The following is a 19,985-nucleotide window of genomic DNA, read 5'->3' as shown; positions in this document are numbered from 1 at the left end:
CACACACACACACACACACACACACACACACACACACACAAACTAAATGCTGCTGTCTCTTCTAGTTTCACGTTCATGCGACCTTATTGAACTTGCAACAGAGGCGGAAATTGGATTCAGTAATAAATAAATAATCCCAGCGGGTCATTAATGCGCTGGCTTCTTCACTGCCACTGTGATGCATGTCTTTTAATAATGATGATAATAATAACAGCAACAACAACAGGGGGAGACGGGATCTCTCTCAGGGCTGCAGGACCACTTCATGAGGACATAATGATCCAGCCTGTACACCCAGGGCGGGCCTGGGGGGGCAGCCCCACGGGGGGGGGGGGGGGGGGGGGGCAGCCGCACCACCTGGAGGAGAAAGGGGGGGGGGGGGGGGGGGGGGCAGCCCCACCACCTGGAGGAGAAAGGGGGGGGGAGCGGGGGGGGGGGGGCAGCCCCACCACCTGGAGGAGAAAGGGGGGGGGGGGGGGCAGCCCGGTGAGGGAGTGAGGGGGCCCCGGGCGGTGAGGGGCCCCTGGCGGTGAGGGGCCCCAGGCGGTGAGGGGCCCCGGGCGGAGAGGGGCCCCGGGCGGTGAGGGGCCCCTGGCGGTGAGGGGCCCCGGGCGGTGAGGGGCCCCTGGTGGTGAGGGGCCCCGGGCGGTGAGGGGGGTGGTGAGGGGCCCCGGGTGGTGAGGGGCCCCGGGCGGTGAGGGGCCCCGGGCGGTGAGGGGCCCTTTGGTGAGGGACTTTGACAAATGAGTTGGACAACATCCTGCCCAGAGTGCAGTAAATACTCGACAAATGTGTTCTTCCTAAATATCGTTCTCTATCTCTATCGATTGGAAAGCGACATGCTGCTAAAAGAGATAAGGGCTCTTCCACAGTGGCAGCCAGACTCTGCTGCAGCTGCAGACAATCTGTGCTGCAGCACATTCAGCAGCCCTCCGCCAGCCGCTCCGCGCGTCTTTCACTTATCATGAAGACACAAATTGATAAGCGATGACACAAAACAAAGTATTAGTGTTGAATCTCTGATAGAATAGTGCTTTATGTCATTCTAGCAAAATGAGGCCTGGGATAAGGCAGCCCTAAATAGTATCAGCTCCCAGCACCCCCGCGCGGCCCAGCTGACTGGACGGTAAACTCTTTTCAGTTTCACCGCTCAGCTCCATTCTAGAAGCTGGATGTGTTCAGAGAGCGGTGGTGGGGTGGTAGTGGAAGTGGTAATAATGATCAGGGGTTGGATGGGGATGACGGCTGGGGGCGATGGTGGTGGTGGTAGTGGAGGTGGTGGTGGTAGTGGGGATGATGGATGTGGTGGGGATGGAGACGATTGGGGTAGGGGTGGTGGTAGTGGAGGTGGTGGTGGTAGTGGGGATGATGGAGGTGGTGGATGTGGTGGGGATGGAGACGATTGGGGTAGGGGTGGTGGTAGTGGAGGTGGTGGTGGTAGTGGGGATGATGGAGGTGGTGGATGTGGTGGGGATGGAGACGATTGGGGTAGGGGTGGTGCGACAGATGTTGATGGTGGTGATTGTCAGGTGATGGTGGTTGCATGGTTATGGTGGTGGTGACAGTGTTGTTCATAGTACTGGTAGTAATGATCATGGTGATTATGGTGGTTATAATGTTGGTGGTGGTGGTGGTGGTGGTTATAGTGGTGGTGGCGGTGATAGTGGTGGTGGTGGTTATAGTGGTGGTGGTGGTTATAGTGGTGGTGGTGGTGATAGTGATGGTGGTGGTGGTGATAGTGGTGGTGGTGGTTATAGTGGTGGTGGTGGTGATAGTGATGGTGGTGGTGGTGATAGTGGTGGTGGTGGTGGTAGTGATGGTGGTGGTGGTGGTGGTGGTGATAGTGGTGGTGGTGGTGGTGATAGTGGTGGTTATAGTGGTAGTGGTGGTTATAGTGGTGATGGTGGTGGTGGTTATAGTGGTGGTGGTGGTGGTGATGGTGGTTATAGTGGTGGTGGTGGTGGTGATGGTGGTTATAGTGGTGGTGGTGGTGATAGTGATGGTGGTGGTGGTTATAGTGGTGGTGGTTATAGTGGGGGTGGTGGTAGTGATGGTAATGATACTGGTGGTTGTGTTGATAGTAGAGGTGGTGATACTGGTGGTGCTGGTTACAGTGGTGATGGTCTTGGCAGTGATTGTGGTGGTCTATTGTCCCCTCCGCAGTCCCACTTTCACAGTCAGCTTCCTTCTTTGTTTCATTGTTCTATCTTGTTTATGTTTATGCTAGTATTTGGCTTCCTGCTGCTGCTGTTTGGCCCATCTCGCCAGCAATAAGCTGAAAAGTAGAATTGATGTTTTTGATATTTGGCCTTCTTTCTTTCTGTCATTGTAATATTATTGTGCTGATGAGTGAGTCCTGTTTACTGACGCCTGAATAACACCGCAGCTGTCAACTCTCCCATTCCACCCAAACAGCACAGAGGCAGATGGACAGACAGACAGAAATTGACGTTATTTGTGACAAGTAATATCCTTAATAAATAGTCACGGCTCAGGAGTAAACAAATGATGAAAAGCAGTTCCCAGGGAGTAGGTATTAAGTATTATCATTTGATAGTGTAGAAATACCAATGACATGATATCATTGTTGTGGTTGTGAGTGTTTTTCCTTGTCCCTTGCTGAAGTGATCACTGTGTGTTTCAGTGAACAGCGAGCCCTGTTGTTGTTCTTATTGATGTGGTCTGAATGTCAAACGGAGAGGGAGCCAAGCCGCTCACTAAGCGCCTCATATCGATGATCTGACCGCACAGTAAACGTCTCCTTCGTGAGCGCGGGGAAGCTTCGATGACCCACCATTGATTTTTATCATGAGCATAAATAACAACAAAAAATCACTGATGGGGTCGGGCCCGCTCGTCCGGCAGCGTTACATTGGAGGCTTTTTAACTCCTGTAATATTCCTAGAGATAATGCACGCAGGAGGAGCCGTGTTTACAGCACGCTGCCGGCTGACAGCACCAGAACGTTACCTTCATCTCTCAGGAGGAAGAGGAGGAGGGGGGAGGGGGGAGGGAGGGGGGAGGGTGGTGGGGGGGATTCAATGTGAGGATTTGTCGGGATAGAATAGTCGAGCAGACTACGCTATGCTCCAGTTGTGAACGCAATGTTCTCGTCCCTCCCATCATTCCATCTGGAGCTTGTACCGCTGTAGATAAGCTCTCTCCCTGACAGCCCTGTGTCAGTGGGTACAGGGAGCTCTGCTCTGAGTCTGTTGGTTATTAAGAGACGACGACGCCCTAAAGGTCACCTGTGACGGGGGGCTGGTAAGGAGGGGGGGGGGGGGGTTGCCATCTGGACAGTGGGAGCCTATCAGCTGACAGTGTGAGGGACAGCCGGACCCCCGGTGTGGAACACAACGCCACTGGGTGCTGGAGGAGCTGGCTGGACGGCAGCTGGAGGGAGAGACGCAGTGAAATATTGATCACAAATCACGTATGTTATGAGCAAGAAGCCACTTTGGTGGTGGGGTGTGCTGGGTGCTTGTTTAGCACTCTTTCTCTCCCCTGAACCTCTTCAGTGTAGTCCCGGTGGCTCTGTGTAGAAACAGTCAATAATAAATATGAATCATGAGGTGATGGGTGACCATCAGGAGCCCATACCTGCAGTGTTCTGACAAACCCATCCGACCCCCGCACACACACACACACACCTAGATGCTCGAGAGACCGTTCTGGGGCTCTTCAGTGTGTCCGCTCTCCCTCTGAGTGGCCCTTGGGAGCCACTTGGACGAGCCCTACATCTCCACTTCCACGACAGAGGCAGCGGGCCGGGGCCAAAGGGCGCCGGCAGAGGGATGTGATTCCGCAGACGTCTCGAGCCGCGACTCATGACCGAAATACAGAGTGTGTTGTCTTCTTCAATCTCTGAACGCCTTACACATACAAGAAGCCTCAGTCAGGGAACCTTCCATCTCAGGATTATGATATTGAGTCTATTGGTCTGTTTGAATTGTTTCTCACATTAGCAGAGTTCACTGTAGAGAAACAACTCTTCTCATCCCATGAACGGCAGCATCTCAGTCCTTGGAACAAACAAGTTTTCAAAATAAAAGTTTCCACAGTAAAATGAAAATAAACCACAGATATCAGTGATCAACAAGGACTAAATAAAAGCAAATACCATTGGGTTACACAAGGTGGGCACTGTTAAGCCGTCACTGGGTGATTTCTGCAGTACGATTGGTTACAATGGTGGGTGACATTTGGATCTGTGATTCCCGAGTGCTGCTATTGTGGCTCTGTTTCCCCCTGTTGATCCTCATTCTCTGCTCATTCTCTCGCTCGCGTCTTTTTCTATTTCTATCTCTCTCCAACACAATCAGCCCTTAACGCTGCGTTCAACACTGCATGGGGAATGCTTGCTCCAACAGTATAGGCCGATGTTGGGTTCTGCCCTCTTTCTTACCACATTCGTTCACTCATTGATTATTTGTTCATCTCTTACAGCATGGGTAACACTTACTAGACGAGACATGCCCCGCTAATGAAGCCATCGCTAAAGTTGGATAGTTATTTATCTTAGCCAATCCCAAGTGTTCCCCCCTGTGGAACAAATCAAGCCAATGTCCATCACTATTAGCCCTGCTGCCAGCCCCTCCTGGCTGTGTCATTTCAGAGGTGTCAGGAATACCAATTGGGTGTGTGGATGGAACAGGGTACCCTCATTTTTAGACATAACATGGATGCTATTAAATAGTGTACCTCCATGGAGTCACAACTGTCAAACTTGGTTTAGTGAAGGTTGGCTATTATCAGCCATAGCAGCTATAGCACCGTACTGCTCCTGTGAAGTTCAACTGATTAGTTTGACTTGTCGTTAGCTGGGGAGTTTCTTATGAGACCTCCTTCTGAGACCGGTTTGGTCCGGTAGCTGAAAGATCATGTCTTTTGTTTCAAAGCTTTTATAGGACTTCACGCCCAATTAATTACTATACTGCTCCTTTTATCCCATTGTATACACTCTGCTCATCCCGCCTGATCAAAATAGATTTAATTAGTATTTTAGGCGACTCCAGAATGTGTGAGAAATGGAGAGCCCAACACCTCCTCCAGTATGTTCACTAGGAGAGAGGGGTTGGATGGCAGAAGGGATTCGGTTGAAGTAATTAGTTTGGCAGTGCCGTTCATTTGCATGCGTTCAAAGCATTGCAGCGATACTGTTGGACGTGATATTGGTCACCTGAATGAAGGAGTAATGTCTGCAGACATGGAAACAGGCCAGAATCCACCATGATGTAAAAGTAGTAACCTGCTCCTCAGTTTCAACCTACAACTGTTACTTGAGCACCACCCAGTGCCACAATTATGTCATTACATAATTATCTTTGATTCTGCTCGTCATTGAAAGATTTACATGATTCACTGACTATTTGAAGGGGCACATTGGCACTATAAGCCTATTGGAGCAGTAGTAAAGCTTGAGGATGGGTATGTATCTCTGACTCTCCAGTCACAATAGCTTCTGCTAATCCCTTCTAAAGGCTGCTTTAAATCTAAATAAAGTTACATTAGCAAGCAGCACACCGGCGTAGCATAATGATACCTACAGTGTATCATTCCTGCCAACTTAAACACACTAATGCTATTAATAATGCAATGTGCTGTTATTAAAACTCAACCTTCAGTTTGTGTTGCATTAAAGCCATCAGACCGTTGGAACTGTACAGTTGCTCTGTTTTCAAGGGGCAGTTTTGACGTTTCTAGTGTTTAAATTGTTGCTTTTCAAAAGGTACAACTGCACCCAATTACATGCATATGGTTGCCAAGCAAAATTCCCTTTCATTATTGTTTTGGTGATTGAGTGATTCTGTTTGATTAATTAATACAGCACTTCCTATTGTGCTTTCTGCTGCCAAACACTCAGAAGTCTTATTGGGTCTTATCTATCATCTGGTCTCGTATATTTCCCATGTAGCCTACTACAACGACCAGCTGCCACCCTGGCCGTCCAGACAGAGATCCCTCTATCCATTCGGTTCTCATAAGTTCTTCTTTCCTCAGAGTGAGCCCTACCTTTTGAGGGTTTGTAGCGGCGTTGCAGAGGGGGGCTAAGCACTCTAGCGCCGCTATCTTTTATTCATGTGGATCTCGAACACTGCTCCCCGGTACTTTTAAGACCATATGAATCAGCCTGACATGCCAATGAACACAGAATGATATCCTGCCTTCTTTTTGAAAGGGCTGACAGTTCCCCGCCGCTAATTGTGGTGTGAGTTCACAGACCCGTCAATGAAACCATCCTCAGTTACCAGTTGTAAGAGCTATAAATAATTAACTTATACTAGCAGAAGTACAGGCCTACTTCTAAAGCCTCTCTTATCATCACAGCCTCACTATTATGTATCATTTTAAGGGATGCCATATCCTGTCATACAAGGCTGATCAATACGCCGCTGCGGGCCAGACGAGGCCCTCTGTGACCTGTCCTAGCCTGCTGAGACTATCTCACCAGCGCACGTTGTGTCCATCTCTGTGTCAGTCCGGACCTCGGGCCCGTGGAAAGAGTCTCCCACACAGTTAAAATTATGAGAGATGTTTTACTTTGTGATGAAGAAAGCAGCCAGCCTGCAGTCTGCAGATTGTTTTGTCCCAGGATTAAACAATTGTCAGAGGAAATCGCAGCAAATGACTGAGCAATCAAACTAGTTCATCCATAGGCCAGATGAAAAAAGATGAACTGAATTGAATTAACTGACAGCAAGAGGGTCACTTAGTTATTCATTCTGAATGGCTGATTTATTTTAGTTTAGAGATTTTTGGACAACGCAAGGCCATGCTCATATGTGGAAATCAATTGCAGCGCAGCCAATGCCAGACTAATATTCCTGGGGACTGTCTCATGAGACCATCCCCATCAGCTGGTGATGTTTGGTTATGACCACAGAATGAGGAGCTAGCTGGTGATGTTTGGTTATGACCACAGAATGAGGAGCTAGCTGGTGATGTTTGGTTATGACCACAGAATGAGGAGCTAGCTGGTGATGTTTGGTTATGACCACAGAATGAGGAGCTAGCTGGTGATGTTTGGTTATGACCACAGAATGAGGAGCTAGCTGGTGATGTTTGGTTATGACCACAGAATGAGGAGCTAGCTGGTGATGTTTGGTTATGACCACAGAATGAGGAGCTAGCTGGTGATGTTTGGTTATGACCACAGAATGAGGAGCTAGCTGGTGATGTTTGGTTATAACCACAGAATGAGGAGCTAGCTGGTGATGTTTGGTTATGAGTTGGTCTTTGTGGAGCTAACATGAGCAACATGCGGTAATAACGATTTTGGGATTTGAAATATAAATGTTTCCTGTCTCTTATAATTTATTAGAAATAAATAGTGTAAAAATGGCTTTGAGATCACATCCTGCATGCAATATATAATGGAAATAAAAGGAGGTAGGCCTACGTGACTTCAAGGTTCACATTTTTATTTATTTGTTGTAAAACTAGCAGTGAAATGCTAACTTTGCCTGCTCCTTTGAATATGCTCAGACAATAAATTATAAACATAAAGTTTATTATAAGTATAAGGTTGTACAGGTGAAATACAAGTACTAGTATATATAAAATAATATATTCAGACAACTTAACCGCTTTTATGATGCACATGTTAATTAGTTAACAGTTAGTTGTAACTGTTAACTAAACTGACCCTGATGTCTCTGATTCTGATGTTGGTGATTCTGATGTTTGTGATTCTGATCCTGATGTTGGTGATCCTGATGTTGGTGATCCTGATCCTGGCCATGCCTGACATTCTACTTTGGCTTCATGATATGATCTCTAAGGATATGCTGCCCTCTGCTGGAAGCCCGGCCACATTACAGACGGACATTAAAGGTTGTATCAGCGATTCTAGGCCAAACATAAATGATCACATTCATCTGATCTTTCCTCACGATCCGCTAGCTGCCCATCAGCAGGCCGTCAAAACAACACGTCTCCGTAGGCAGCCTGCGCTCCGAGATCGTACACAAAAACAAATGGTACCACCAACCACTCACAACCAACAGAAATAGTATTCCAACCAATCAGCGACAAGGGGCGGGTGTCGTGGGGGTTTGCGCTGCGTTCAGGATAGTTTTCACTGGACGCATGAAACACGGAAGGGAGGGGCGAGCTGGCTCTGTTCGTTCGGGATCTCGCTTCAAATACCAACAGAAGTGACGTCAGCCAACATCACCGATACAACCTTTAAGGAGAATGGACTCCATTCAAAGGTGGTAGCTGAAGTCGTCAGCAGTCTGAGACAGCAGTCTGGCTTTCCTCATTAAAAGGGAATCATCTTCTTGATGACAAAAGCCAGCCAGGTGGGAAGTCCGGCCTGGGACAGCATAGCAAGTGAATTATACAATTCTAAAAGCCTGAACTGTATCCTAGGACGGTCGCACAGTAGCTTCTCCTACCTCTGAAATAGTTGAACATAACGTTCTTTATCCCATTGTCATTACTTTGACTTTGCTTCGTTAGAAGCATTAGAGCCAGGATGGCCTAGAGAGCAGGAGCTCACACGTCTTAATGGCTCATCAGTTAATTGGTCGTTATTTGGAGTCGTTTGACTTCGTAGCCTACTGTTTACGGCGAGTTGTTGGCTAGAAATGAAACGCCATAAGTGGTTCTAATTTGAATCTGAATCAGAATCAGAATTACTTTGATTACATCTTATTGTACAAGTACACAAGAGTACAATTATTTTAGTGGATCCTCACTGTGCGGAGCTGACTTCACGCCATCCCATAATATCCCCAGGCAGCTCCTGTCCACAGTGGTCCGCCAGGAGAGAGCCCAATGTTTGGTCCATTTTTCTGCGTGTCGTAAAGTTGCTAATTAGTGTCAACAAGCATAATTAATGGGATGTTTCCCATGTCAGAGGCACCGTGAGAACCACAAGGCTTGTTACTTTACTGAACAGGACTGCTGCTGCTGCTAGACCCTCCAGTCCACGGTTCAAGATGAAGGGGACGTGGAAGTGAGCTTCTATAGATGCAAAAGAAAAGAAAAACAGAATGCCGGGTAATATGTCTTCATAGTGAATGTTTTAGTTGTTGTAAACTTTTGATTGAGCATAAACAGTTACCCTCATTAAATTGCAATTTGCAAGTTTTCAGCATGATAAAGATATATCTAGTAGGGTTTTTTTTTATGTGGGTTATTTGAAACCCTTATAGATCCACCATTTATCATTAGAGTCTTCCGGTCAATAGACCGGAAGACTCTAATACTTACTTAATTACTTAACTCCTACTTGCAAATATCTTTAGAATTTGGCACTTTATCTTGCCCATCAGAATTTCCTTTTCAATGCATCACTAGTATGTGTACGTGTGTGTGTGTGTGTGTGTGTGTGTGTGTGTGTGTGTGTGTGTGTGTGTGTGTGTGTGTGTGTGTGTGTGTGTGTGTGTGTGTGTGTGTGTGTGTGTGTGTGTGTGGCAGCAGTAATGATCTGTACTGCAAGATATGTCATGAAGTTCTATGATATACTCCAACTGTAGTTAGAGAGAGGGAGTGGGAGAGAGACGTCCACCATAAGCACCGCCTCAGCCTCCTGTCTCTAGCGTTCTGCCGGGCTGCCCCCACCTGTGTGTCTTGCTGCCTGTCGCCCTGTCTACGTGTCTGTCTGCCTCCAGCTGTCTCTACCTGAGGCCTTTGAGATGTTTGCAACTGAAGGTACTTTTTGTTCTCAAACAGTATGCATAGTTACTTTTTTGTACCTAATATCTTTTTTGCAGCTAAAATGTTTGTAAAGTATATATATTGCAAATATTTATTGTGATATTCATTTATATATACGATTGAGAATATTGGGTGGTTTCAGTGTTTTGACATTGTATTGGTGATTTGTGCTTCAGCCCTTAATTGAGCCAAAAATACTTATTCTATGTGTATATTAAGTGACATATGCAATACTTATTCTATGTGTATATTAAATGACATGTGTGATACTTCTATGTGTATATTAAGTGACATATGTGATACTTCTATGTGTATATTATGACATATGTGTGACATGGTGTGTTAATAAGAACACTGATGTTCTCCTAAAGGAAACATGGGGAGAGAGAAAGAGCAGTACAACACTTGTGTTCCATCAAAAACAAGAAAATACCTTAAATAAATTAATAAGTTCAATCCCAAGGAAGTTCAAAGTTCTTCTGGATCATTGTATTACAAATCATGAGCTGTGTTTGGAATGGCTTACTGCTCATTCCTAATCTCTTTTCTAGGGTTTTTCAAGGGAGACTAAATAGTTTACTCCAATACCATTTCGATTCAAACATATCTTCACACACAATCAGGATGTAATGATGCATCGTAGGATCGTTTTGCTGATTATGATGGCGGTTAATAGGGGGCAAATGGAATGTGGCTCTGGTGTTGGAGCACCGAGAGATGCTGTGAAACACAGGCAATGCATATAATGGCAATGCAATAATGATGAAAACAAGCACTAGCATGGTGTGTGAAGGTTGTCTCACATCACGAGCCAGCTCCCTGAGAGCCAGTCCGTCTCCTGCTCTTCCCTCACGCGTGTGGCTTTCTACATTTGCCATATTGTTGGACGTCTATGGGTTACTAATGGCCACCTGTTACCATGTCTAACATGTATTCATTCACTCCTAATGTTCATATCAATGTCATACAGGTCACTACAAAACAAATGAGAAGCAGCTAATGCACACGGATGTATTCAGCATTCGTTGGCATCGCATGTTTTCCTACCATTTATTTATTTTTATTTATTTATTTCCCCGCCCCCACCATCCCTCTGGTGGGGGGGGCGGGGGCCTGTATCAAAATAATGAAGTATTTCTGGCCGGCCGTTTAATGGTTCTTCTTTGTCCTCCCTGTTCTCCGCCCACGGCTCCTGCTCTCCTTTCAACCACTGGATTATTATTCAGAGAAACCATGGTCAATGGAACACGCTGCTTATCGCACGCACACGCACGCACACGCACGCTCACACCAACGCATGCAATGACACGTACGGACACAGACACACACACGCACGCACGCACACACACATACGAACACACACACACGCACGCACACACATACAAACACACACACACGCACGCACGCACACACACACATACGAACACACACACGCACGCACGCACACACACACATACGAACACACACACACGCACGCACACACATACAAACACACACATGCACGCACGTACACACATACAAACACACACACACGCACGCACACACATACAAACACACACACATGCACGCACGCACACACATACAAACACACACACACGCACGCACACACCAACACGTACAGACACACACACACACGCACGCACACACACATGCACAAACACGAGCACGCACAAATACGCACACACTCACACCAACACGTATGCACACACGCATGGACGCCCGCACACACGCAAGCATGCATTCACACACACACAAGCACACACATACACACACACATACACATGCACGCAGGCACAAATACGCACACACACACACACGGATGCACACACACACGCAAGAATGGCAAGAATGCTCGCCAAACAGCCTGTTTTCGTGCTCTGGTAAAATTAACTGTTTTAGGAATAGGTATAGAGAATATTATTATTGTCATTGTGGAGGCATCTGCCCAGAGAGTAGCCTAGTCCGAACTAGACCTTCGTACTCATTTCATTCATACCGATCTCCGGTCTAGAACTTCTATAGAGACAAATGATTTCTCACTTGAAGGCGGGTGCTGTTGAAGTTTAAAACCTATTGGCTCTGCCCAGTGCCACTCCGGATCTGCCTTAACCAATCGCTAACGTTTGGTCGTGACGTATTTCATGCTTAGCAAACTCCTTCACCACTAACAGAGCCAGCTGGAAAATTAAACTTTTCCCAAATCCCGTGGGAATAAGCGAATAATCTTGACCACCAACAAAACAAAGCAAAGCCTGCTCCGGCTTTAATTTATCTATATTCGGCAGAGTTTCCACAACAGACCGAATAGCTTTCTCCATGGTCTTCCTGCTGCTTCCTGGTATTTGTTTGACTACAACTGAAACTCGCGCACGACCTGTCCGTCACTGTCCTCAGGCCGCGCCTCCTGTTCGCTGATTGGAGGGACAAACTTGAGGGAAAAGAAATCGTTCGAACACACAGCACTCCCAGACCTAGTACTGAAGGGAAATGAAAATTGAGCAGAAGTACGGAGGTGGGCGGAACCAGGCTACCCAGAGAGTACCATTATAGCAGAAACCAGTTTAATTTGACTCAATTAGAGGAGTGTACCATTATAGCAGAAACCAGTTTAATTTGACTCAATTAGAGGAGTGTACCATTATAGCAGAAACCAGTTTAATTTGACTCAATTAGAGGAGTGTACCATTATAGCAGAAACCAGTTTAATTTGACTCAATTAGAGGAGTGTACCATTATAGCAGAAACCAGTTTAATTTGACTCAATTAGAGGAGTGTACCATTATAGCAGAAACCAGTTTAATTTGACTCAATTAGAGGAGTGTACCATTATAGCAGAAACCAGTTTAATTTGACTCAATTAGAGGAGTGTACCATTATAGCAGAAACCAGTTTAATTTGACTCAATTAGAGGAGTGTACCATTATAGCAGAAACCAGTTTAATTTGACTCAATTAGAGGAGTGTACCATTATAGCAGAAACCAGTTTAATTTGACTCAATTAGAGGAGTGTACCATTATAGCAGAAACCAGTTTAATTTGACTCAATTAGAGGAGTGTACCATTATAGCAGAAACCAGTTTAATTTGACTCAATTAGAGGAGTGTACCATTATAACAGAAACCAGTTTAATTTGACTCAATTAGAGGAGTGTACCATTATAGCAGAAACCAGTTTAATTTGACTCAATTAGAGGAGTGTTTTGCTGGTAGCGGTCATTAAAACCATGTGCCCTGAGTATGTCCCACCAGGTCATTGAGGATCAGGTCGTCCACTCCGGTTCAGTCTTGTTTAGACCTGATCTTGTAGAAGTATTTTGTTTGTCAGTTGAATAGTCCTCACTAGGATGTACTATTGTTTTGTTGCATATTGTGTTACAGTACAACTGTATTTTGACAGAGTTTACTCCTGAACACCAGTCTGCCTCCTCCATCGTCAGAGGGAGAGGCATGGATATTCTTACTCTCTAAGTGGCCCGGTGGCACTAAGAGCAAGACTAGTTAGGGCTAAATGACCCCAATTATGACATATATATATATTATGACATATATATATATATATTATGACATAATTCTCAATTAGATATCTGGCTTCGTCCTTCAGTGATCAGTGATGCTAGCTTTAGAGCTTGTTGTGCCAATAACAACGTGTGTATTTCTAATAAATAATAATAATAATAATATATAATAAATAAATAAAACTATGTGGGAACCAGCAGTGATGAATAAATAATGAATATCTTCTAGTAATAAACTCACCCATGATTGATTCAGTTTATAAGAAAACAACACCCATTATTTTCCATTATCGTCCATTTGGTGCTGGCTGAAATTCTAATCCTTGCATCACTCATATTGAGTCATTTTAGTTGTGCCTGTGCCTATATTTGTGTGAGTAGATAGAGAGAACGGGCATTTACTGTATGTATATGCATGATTACGTGCATACGTGTGTGTGTGGTGTCATACTGTAAAAACATGCCTGATTGTGTTTGTTAACGGTAAGCAGAAGGTGAAGGACGTTCTAATCACTGTGAAGAATGTTCTGGGCCAGGGGAGCTGGCGTCCACCAGGCCTGTTGTTCTGAGCTCAATGGAACAAGAGAGAGAGAGAGAGAGAGAGAGAGAGAGAGAGAGAAGCAGTAACAACTACAAGCAAAATCCATTTTATGATGACCAAATATATTTAGTTTTGACATATCTCCAGATTTGTATCATTAAGTGGGAGTGTGTGTGTGTGTGTGTGTGTGTGTGAGAGCAAACTTTGCAAACAAATCAAATCTACTTAATAAACTACTAAATACTAAATTATGCATTTGTGGGAATGAAGATATAAGCTGTTTTATAAAGTGAAATGGTATGCAGTGCAACAATACTAACAATACAAAACTATCACAAAATATTTTCAGGTCTTTATTGTGTCTTTATTTATTCCTCTACACAAGGAAAGAGCATTTATTTTCCTGGATGTATCATTGTTGTTGAATGGTGGTGTCATCATGTACCCCATGGCAGAGATATCTTATCTAATAGGCCAACACTGAGCCTATGTGTTAATGTTTAAGAAGAGAAAATAAAAACGACAATCAAGAAAGGAACCGCCAAACCTGTTGTATATCCCAGGTCTCTTTATTGAACACAGTATTTTACACTAAAACCACAGCCTGTCAATCATAGGCAACTGCTGAGGACAAGGCAAATGGATTGCAACGAGGAGAAAGGGTTTAATTATTTGTTCACAAACTCCAGAGTTGAGTCTGCACTCCAGAAATAAATGACTGATTGCTGCAGCAAGCTGATTAATCCTTGAGATAACTATTCACAGGGCACTTCCAGCCCTATCTATCAAAAACTCATTTACAACAAGTCCCTTCCTAGAAAGAGAGTGGTCCTCTAAACGTGTTATTTTTTATGTTTTTGAAACGATGGTCACATCGCTGAACCGGGGTTGAAGGTGGTGAAATGGAGTCTGGGATGAACGCGCAATGAGAGCTTTTAAAGCAAACCACAAAACTGTAAAAACAAAAGTGTACAACACAGTACTGAACATAGTACTGTAGTACAACACAGTACTGAACATATAATGTAGTACAACACAGTACTGAACATATACTGTACTACAACACAGTAGTTCAAGATACCCAAGGTCGCTTAACATATATACTATACTGTACTGTATATACTGTAATATAATATATACTGTAATATAACCCAGTACTGCACATTTACTGTACTACCAAGTAGTGAACAAAGCTGGAGGCCAACTCAGGCGTTATGGCGTTAGCTTCTGGCTAACGCCACGTGTCAGTTGATGTGCCTTCTTCAGCTCTTTATGAAGCAGCTACCGTCAGCCTGATGAACTGGTGATCTAATAAGACGGCACACAACCTCCAACTCATGAGACGAGAGCTAATGACGCTGCATCATAGGCAGTGTCCACCTCCGTGTAACCATGGAGCACAAAACACCGACTAACAGCTAGGATTGAAGTGTTGTATTGGAAACTAAATCCATACCTGGAGAATCCAGACCTGGGGGGTATTCCATCAACCAAGCTAAAGGCAACGCCGGGCTTATTTCGCTTAGCTTCGCTACTTTCAGTTTCAGAGTTGCGTTCCATTAACGTGACTTAAGGGAATCTCCGCTAAGTAACCATGGCAACTTATCCGACCAAACTAACCTGGTCGGTAGCAGGTTAACTGTCAGGCTAACTTGAGCGGTGTTTCAGAGAAGCCATCTGTCGGAAACAAGTGTACCATCAGAAGCCGAGTCCTCACGATTTTGTCATAAATGTACACATATGAAGTACAAAATGCCTATATTTTCCCTAAGGGTATTAGATTAAATGATGCAAATAAAATAATGAAATGAATTGCTATCTATTGTTGTAACACATTTTTATGCAAATGTGTGTATTCTACCTCAATGGGGAACCAGCAGTTGGGTGACTGGTCTACCACTGGTGCTGTGGTGCGGGCTGGCCCAGTTCAGAGTATGTCATAGAATTCTTGGCAGTGGGCTTAATTTTGTAATTCCCTTTATGTCAGAGAAAGTAGGCCTAACAATTAACTTTTTATATAAGAAATATGTCTTACAATTTCCCTAGAACCCAAATATAACTTACAAAAACCCATGGTAAAGTTAATGTTAATGTTACTGATAGTGAAGCCTTGTCACAATGACACAGACTCTGCTGCAGGGGAAACTGTCAGCCACATAAAGTCCATTCAGGTGAGCTTCTCGGCAGGCGGCCAAGACCACTTCTGTTGAGATAAATACTATGGTTAGTCAATTTAGAATACTTTTTTTCTGGCTGCATTTACTAGGCATATCTATTCAAAGAAATGGAAAATAAATGGCATGAAAAGTTCTTTGATTTCTCCAGTAATCCTTCCTAAATTACTCATTGATTGGGGATTGAACCCGGGATGACTGGGTGAAGTCCGACATGTTACCTCGAGATGATTACAAATCCACGGTCAATATTCAATTAAAATATGTTACACTCAGTGGCAGCTGCTGGTCTTTCAAAAAGGGGAAGCTCATTTTCGGCCTACATCATATAAATTGTCAATTTATGTATGTGTAAATTATCCTCTGTTCCTTTTCAAGGAAATGCTCTGTTATACCAACTAGCTGTCTTTACCAGTGACTTGACCAGTGTCCTCTCAATGGCCAGCAGAGCTAGGCTGCTTAAACGGCCTTGGCCCATTGCCACTAAATTGTTGCCACTAATGAGAACAGTTTGTAAAGCTGAGGCATTTCACCGTCCAACTCCATGTCTTTAAGGAACACCAAGAAATCACACAGCTTTCCCCTGAAGTTCAGACTTTAAACAGGAGAAGCTCCTTTCTACACCAGCTGATGTAGCTCCAATTGTTGCCACTAATGAGAACAGTTTGTAAAGCTGAGGCATTGCACCGTCCAACTCCATGTCTTTAAGGAACACCAAGAAATCACACAGCTTTCCCCTGTCACCCTGCAAGTCCTGATCTGAATACAGGACTTCAAGTTCAGACCTCAGGCTCCCTGAATCAAAGTGATGGCCAACTACCAAAACAATATTAAACTTGAACAAGGAAATGTAGGAATAGACCTCCACAAGCAGCTTCTGTTCGCCGCTGGAAAAGATCCCGCTCGGTCCATTTCGGACATTTGATCCATGATTCGACATTCACGGTTATGGGCTGGTTGCATATCTCGTGAACGAGCGTAATCCAGGATAACGTGAGCCTGGTTTGAACTAACCTGAGCAAGGCAGCGGTTGATGGAATGACTTTAGCCTCAAGTGGAAGTTGGCGTTAGTTCTAACCGGGCTCAATCAACTAAGCGCCGCCTTCGTTAGGGACTTTGATGAAATACCCCCCTGCTCATTAACTTCTCTCTGGTCAAACAAATGTGGATATGTCTTGAGGTTCATATGTATTGATCAGCATATTTTAGGGTTTGTGTGTGTACGTGTGTGTATGTACGTGTGTGTGTGTGTGTGCTGTGTCAGTGCATACGTGTGTGTGTGTGTGTGTCTGTAAATGTATGTACGTGTGTGTACGTAATTGTGTTTGTGTGTACGTGTGTGTGTGTGTATGTGTGTGCATATGTACGTATGGGTGTGTGTGTGTGTATGTATGTACAGTACGTGTGTGTGTACGTGTGTGTGTGTATGTATGTACAGTACGTGTGTGTACGTACCTGTGTGTGTGTACGTGTGTGTTTGTGTGTGTGTACGTGTGGGTTGTGTGGGTCAATTACTATGGAAGACTGAAGTTCTATTGGAAACTAAATCCATACCTGCAGAATCCAGATCTGCTCATTAACTTCTCTCAGGTCAAACAAATGTGCATATGTATTGATCAGCTTAATAGTGTGTGTGTGTGTGTGTGTGTGTGTGTGTGTGTGTGTGTGTGTGTGTGTGTGTGTGTGTGTGTGTGTGCTCATGTTGTAGTGGTTGTAAGTCCTCCCTATATAACACATGCTGAGCCAGATCATCTTCACATAAGGCTCTTATGCAATGACTCATAATGCAGTCACTGGGATGGGTGTTGACCTAACCACACACACCTTTAGTGCTGTGTGCATGCACCTGTGTGTGTGTGTGCACCTGTGTGTGTGTTCACCTGTGTGTGCGCTCACCTGTGTGTGTGTGTGTGTGTGTGTGTGTGTGTGTGTGTGTGTGTGTGTGTGTGTGTGTGTGTGTGTGTGTGTGTGTGTGTGTGTGTGTGTGTGTGTTGCTGTCTCACAAAAAACTACAACTAAGATGATCTGTAACTATATACATTAAAGCCCCGTCCCAATCCCTCCCCTAACCCTAGATCTTTGCCCTAACCCTAGATTTTGCGCGTTCCCGTGTAGGGGTAGGGTGTCCCATTACTGTAGGGAGCTAAGGGGGGAGTGATAATCAACCCTCAAAACGTAGTGAGGTCCGATGCAGGCTTAAAACGAAGTGGAAGATTTACTGTTGAGGGCACTCCAAAGCAAGTGGAAGTTTTAAGGGGGGAGAAACGGGACAGGGCCTAAGTGTTGCTAGGTTATGGTGAGTGAAAGAGTGAGTGAGTGAGTGAGCGAGATCCTGTCACACGAGCATGTTGTCACTGGCAATGTGAGGTAAATGCAAAGGATGCATTTAATATTAGGATAAAATTGCATATCCATTTCCTGCAATGTTTCCTTTGCTGTACCTGGGGGGTGGCCAGGGTGAGCGGAGAGATGCTCCATGTATCTCCTGCTCTGAGGCAGGTCCTCTCTGTACCAAAGAAGGAGCTTCTCTCTTTCCTCAGCTGTGGTAGAGCTTTGGGCACCAGGAAGCCTGTAACCAGTGCTGGTTCACTAGAGTCAGCAAACCTGGTCCTCAGTTCTTTAGTGACATGATCAATGAGGAGGAACAAATTCAGCCTAAAATGTTCAGCAATAGAGTCTGCAGGTACATTGCCTCTATGGTGCTGTAACAATCACCCTGATTTCTCTTTCAGGTAGACTGAATCACTTTTTGTTCGGAAAACTACATAATATATTTCAGTTACATATGTAAACTCATCTTATACCAAAAAAACATCCATCAAATCACATTCCCATCAGCCATCCAGTATATTCCAAAGAAAATACCCCATAAACAAACTGTTTTCTCAAAAGCTTTTGTATTGTATTGTATCAGATAATTCGGATAATTGTATCAGTAACATCAAATTGTCCACAGCTTTTATACACCATACGTTTTTTTCTTTCTTCACCCTTCCCCAAGTCTCCCAAAGTCCAACACCCAAACCCTGAAAGTCCAAAGCCCAAAAAACCACCAAAAAAGTATTCCACCAAAAAACACTAACAATGCATTGTAGAAAAATGGAAGGATCTCACCGGTAAGGCAGGCTCAAACAAATATAATCCATCGTTGTTGTCTGTATAGCGTGGCCTTCTCAGGAGTTTGGTGGGGTTTTAAGATTTCAGGATCCCTCCTTTCCTAAACTCACCACCCTTCCCCTTGGGCCATCCCAAACATTTTTCCTTTGTTCATCTGCTTCCTGGTACCTGTCTGTAACTCCTCCCCTTTCCCCCTAAGGTCACCTAGCTTAAAGTCCCAGTAACCTTTTTGTCATGTCCTCGCAGCAAAAATCACATGTCGCTGGCATTATTATGGCTTTTCCACATCGGCAAACACACACACAAAACCAATTAACAGGTAACCCAAAACATTATTTAACCTTGCAAGGATTTAAAACTTTATGTTAACTGGGCACTGTTTTTTTTCCATACAATTTGTACCATTTCTTTCAAACACTTATAACGTCATGTGGCTGTGTCACAGTGCTGCTTCACGGTGATCCTCTTCTTCGTTGGGGTAACACCAATGGTGCTGGCCATCTCCACTGCTTGTTTATACACGGCAGTGAATCTCTCATCACTTCTCAGGCCACTTTCCTTCATCATAAGCACTAATGATATCCACATCTGGAGACTGAAGTCGTATTGTCACTGGCAGTATATATGCCACCTAGTGGTGGACAAGCGGATTAACACGTTTTAATTACCATTTGTGCTGTTATCACAGAAACAAAACTTAAGGAAAAAAATACGAGGACATGACCTCGGTGTCCTCAATGGTAGCTACGGCCCTGCCTGTGTGTGCACTTGTGTGTACAGTCAGTAAATGTCTGAAGCGGCTATGGTTTAAACCCATTCAGGGCATCTTTATTTAAACGATGGAAAAAAGGACCAAAGAGGGTGGGGGTGATGGTCTCTTCTCTTGGATGGGCCTGGGGAGGGGGCAGCATGGGGCAGCACACCCAGGGAGGAGGGGTGACAGCTCGCCTATAGAAATAAGCAGAGCACAGAT

This window comes from Micromesistius poutassou (genome assembly GCF_964030765.1).
Source record: "Micromesistius poutassou genome assembly, chromosome: 2".
In the NCBI taxonomy this organism is placed as follows: domain Eukaryota; kingdom Metazoa; phylum Chordata; class Actinopteri; order Gadiformes; family Gadidae; genus Micromesistius; species Micromesistius poutassou.
The sequence above is the reverse complement of the archived record's forward strand: the minus strand, read 5'-3'. Positions refer to the sequence as shown.